General features: G+C 35.0%; 1 long non-coding RNA gene across 1 annotated transcript in view; it reads left to right on the top strand.

Annotated features, from left to right (window-relative positions):
* Nucleotides 1-3,927, top strand: part of LOC140843505 (uncharacterized) — a 190,613-nt gene extending 186,686 nt beyond the window's left edge. Inside the window, exon 4 of the long non-coding RNA XR_012121334.1 lies at nt 3,773-3,927. This is a non-coding gene — a long non-coding RNA (uncharacterized lncRNA). The remainder of the gene's footprint in view (nt 1-3,772) is intronic.
* The last annotated feature ends 486 nt before the right edge of the window (nt 3,928-4,413 follow it).

Raw genomic sequence — 4,413 nt, 5'->3', positions numbered from 1 at the left:
GTTCACAGGGACTTGCTGTACCATTTCATTTGATAAGATTTGACTTTTTTGGTGCTCTTTTTATTTTAACTGCCTTCTGCCTTGCTCCTTGACCCTGATCCTCAGCTTGTTTTGAGAGCATTGTTATCAGCAGCAGCCTTCTGAAAACTGTTTAAAAGATGTTTCTTAATAGAATGGAAAATGCTTGCAGTATTTTAAATAATGGCTTTTCTTAACTAAATATGCAGTACACTTATTCTTTTAACTTACCTGATCATTGGTACCTACTGAATCTGTGTATAAAATGAATCAGGAGTTCCACACTCACAGAATCGCCAGTAAGAAATTGAAAGCACACTTTATTTGTACCTCATTTAATTTGGGCTACCCCATTATAGTCAAGTGGTGAAAGTGGGGCCAACTGGTATGATTTCTCCACAATGATTACGTTTTTTAAGTATAATTCTTGTAGACACCTCATTTCACCTAGGGCAGTTCTCTGCTGTTTGTCCTCTTAGAAAATCATATAAAATGACATCGAGTATAATGGCTGACACACTCCTCTAATGTAAGGACAGATTCAATAACATGCAGATTTATTTGTAAACTAATTGACTATGTATAAGTGCTCAACTCAAATAAAAAGTTTCTTGATCTGAAAACTCAAACATCAAATAATGCATCTGGGTCCAGATTTTTAAGAGGCTGGAAGATGTATTTTGTGATCTATGACCTTCTAACTTGAACTCCATTATGTCTTTTGATTTTTGTGGCCATTTTGGAGAACCAAAATCAAGCTGACACTCACCTTAATGAAAATTAACAATACCCCAAGCCCTCAAAAAATTCCTGGAAATCCAAAAGCGTTTCTTTTGGAATTAATTTTAGTGCACAGTTTCATGTGGTATGTGGCAAAAGGTATTAAGACTGGGTATAATTTTTTTTGGTGCACTTCTGGTTTTCTTTGTTATTTTTTAATATTTTTTCTGTATAAGAATAAATAGGTGCAAATAGTTCACCACCATATGATTTGTTTTATCCTTAGGCATTGCCTGAGGTTACTGGAACATCCCTGATTTTCAGTATAGAAAAGTGAAATGCACAACAATGAAAACTTTATTAAAATGTATGTTAACCCATTACTGTATGTTCATTTTCAATTCCTTATAAGAAATCATGATGTATCATTTTGTGTGTGTCACTCTTTTTAAAAAAGAGATGAGTCAAGTAAAGGAGCAAATTTAATGGGAGGATTTTATGGGAAACATTATACAAATGGCAGTGTGTGTGATTCCCATTATTAAAATAATTTGTCATTGTATGAAAAAAAGGTATAAATTTCAAGGAAGAGTCTTCTTTAGTTATCTGCCCTTTTGTAATGACAGTGTCTTTTGTGCAGTAAAGACAGACACGTTCTCAGGCAAAGCCCATTTCAGGCCAGAATTTCTGAAAGCCCTATTAATGTTTCATGCTAATCAAGGAGAGTGGGAAATAGAGCTGACAGGTGCTTTCTACTCTGCTTATTCCTGTCTTTCTGCATTAGACATTACTAGCTAAAAAAAGGGCCAATGGGGTTCTTTTCCAATGCATATAGTAAGAAGGGCAAAAATAAAATAAATTTCCTGTTGTTTTCCATGTTGAATGAGCTGGTAACATTTCTGGTCACATGAATGCATTGATTATTAATAAATCTGTTGTGCTCTAAACTCACCTCAAAAGGGATCTGCCGTTTGGACCTAACATTCCAGAACAGCAAGCCATGCTGTTTGTGAACCTATAAAACTTTCATCTGAATGTTCCATGTTCAAATATTGTCCTTCCAAGTAATTTGAGCTTTTTGCCTCTATCTGCTATCCTTAATGGAAATTTCATAAGTGCTTATAATACATTCAGCCACCACCATGTTACATACTGATGTAATGTTGGTTGGAAAATACACTTTCTCCTTTCTTTACTAGAATGTTACAGATAACCACACTTGTTAAAGCTTCAATGCCAGAATGAATACATTCTATTCTATGTATTCATTCTGGCATCGCAACATATGCAAATGATATGTTGGTTGTGAAGTGTTTTCTGTTTACATATATATATGTAAACATATATATTTATATATATGTAAAATTTGAATCCAATTGGATATATTAATTTGCATGTAAGATCTCTAATTAAATATGATCAACATACCTTACTATTAAAGGAAAGGTTTCATTTATCCTAATGATTATGTGCATAAAAATGGTATCTTAGCATGGCTGACTTTTTCACATCTTTTATTCATAGAAAAACTTTTTTTTCTTAAAGTGCATTTAGATATGCCAAGGACTATTACCTTCAACTTTAGCTACTGAAAGCCTGTCATTTTCTGACACCTGGTGTGTATCTTTGGAAGGTAGAAGGTGACATATGGTGCCTTTGGGGTAGAATAAAATATTGCTGTGCAGTTTTCAAGTAGCAAGGGTGAGGTCACAAAAACATACAGATAGAAAAACAAACTGCCATTATCCACAACTGAGAGATAGAGAAACAGTTAAGAAGATGGAATCCCTTTCACAGTCAGTTGCCCAAGAAAAATTAAAACTATGCTAAATTTAGAAAGTGCTATAAAGGTCTATGACAAAGAAAACCAAAGAAATTATTTTAGGTTATGGAGCTTATCCGCATACCAAAGCAGAATTCTTTTTTAAACTTTCTTTTGTTTTCCCACACTGGAAAATACTGTCCGGCCCTGTCTCCATACCAAGGCTAGAGCTTAATATGGAAATGAACTTGTGCGATCCAGAGTCATGAAGGGCAGGTCTCTATTCATCTCAGTGCCATCAGATAATAGCAGGTCTTGACTGGATTTTGCATAGTTAGTCTCGACTTGAAGGAAATTGTTTCATATAAAAAGATAGAAATTCCAGAATTAGGAGAAATATATCCTGATGCAATAGTATTGTCACTCAAATACTTTACTGTAGGCAATGGTTATTAATTTTGGGGGGATAGAGTCTTTAAAATATGATGAAAACTATAGACTCTTGAAAAACACATAGGCACCAAAGGTTTTGTGTACTGTATAAAGGGGTTCATAGAGTAATGAAAACCTATCCATATAGGTTCAGGGACTACAGGTTAAAAAGCCCTCCGTTTGCACCCTGGTTAGTATTGAGAACATAATTTGGCCTCAAACTTACCTTGTATAATTTTGCTTGTTGTGGTGGTTGCTCAGACTAAAGGCAAGTAAGGGCCAAACGACATGTTGCTTCATGCTTGTCTCCTTGCTCAGGCCTGGTCGCTTGGTCTTGCTGTTTGCTCCTGAAGCTGACAGGCAAGGGCATCACTTCTTTCCAAAGTGCACTGTAGTTGCGCACTGTAGTTAGTTCTATGAGGAGCAATTCAGAAAAGGACAGGAGATTTGAAACTGGAGATGTAACTTACTTATTTCTAAAATGGAGACCTGAATCTCCTGGAATGCTAGTCCACTTTTGTACTTGAACCATGTAGAACTTCATCCCCCTGATGAAGTTTCTATAAAGGGATTTATCCTTGGCTAGCCTAATAGTGGAAGGGGCCACTACCAAAGTTGCTTTGGATAATGGGCCTTCCAAAATCTAAAATAACTTATATCAGATACATGGTGATTATTATGGTAAAAAGAAAAAAAGAAGTATAATGAGACATTTGGCTACTGATATTTTGCTACAAAACTGTTCTTTTGTTTTGCTACTGAGTCATACTGTCTTTGTCTGGAATGCCACAATATTGGGACAAGTCCCACTTGTCATGGGATTGTTGGTTTCCTTTCCAGATTGATTTCCCTGTCCTTGTTCAGTCCAGTGCCTGTCGCATAGCATATACCCAACAAAAACCAGTGATTGAGGAGTGTGAATGAATGAAAACTGATTCTACAACTCAAGAGGCCATCTCTGTGGATAATAGAAACTTACACACTGATGTCACAAAATAAAGGTATCTAAATTGATCATCAAAAGTTATTGTAGACTAATGCTCATTTGTCTTAGGCAGGTATAATACTGCAAAATATTTAAGCAGCCCTTGCTTTTACTTCTATTTTCACTCCCTCCCTAAATATGTTTCTTTAAGTTTCCAAATGTTCAATTCCTACCCTATGAAAGGTTGGCAGTTAATGCAGTGCAAATATATAAAAAGAGTTACCTCTGACAAAACTTTGCTGGCAATGGGTACTAGCCAAATTATTTTGAAGCCCTAACCCAAACAACACTTGGTTTGTAAAGATAAACATGCCACTCTCCTAACAGTTTCCAGAAGTGTAGAATGAAACTAACTTTTTCATTTTGTCATAAATAAATAAATATGTAATTCTTATTAGTCAATTTATATATAATATAATCTACATTATATGTATATAGTCTACATCACATTTTATAATTCTAAATTTGTCATACATTGACCCCAATGTGTAACTGG

This window comes from Manis javanica, chromosome 9, assembly GCF_040802235.1.
Source record: "Manis javanica isolate MJ-LG chromosome 9, MJ_LKY, whole genome shotgun sequence".
NCBI classification, from domain to species: Eukaryota; Metazoa; Chordata; class Mammalia; order Pholidota; family Manidae; genus Manis; species Manis javanica.
Note: the sequence above shows the minus strand (reverse complement) of the source record. Positions and strands in the feature narration are given on the sequence as shown.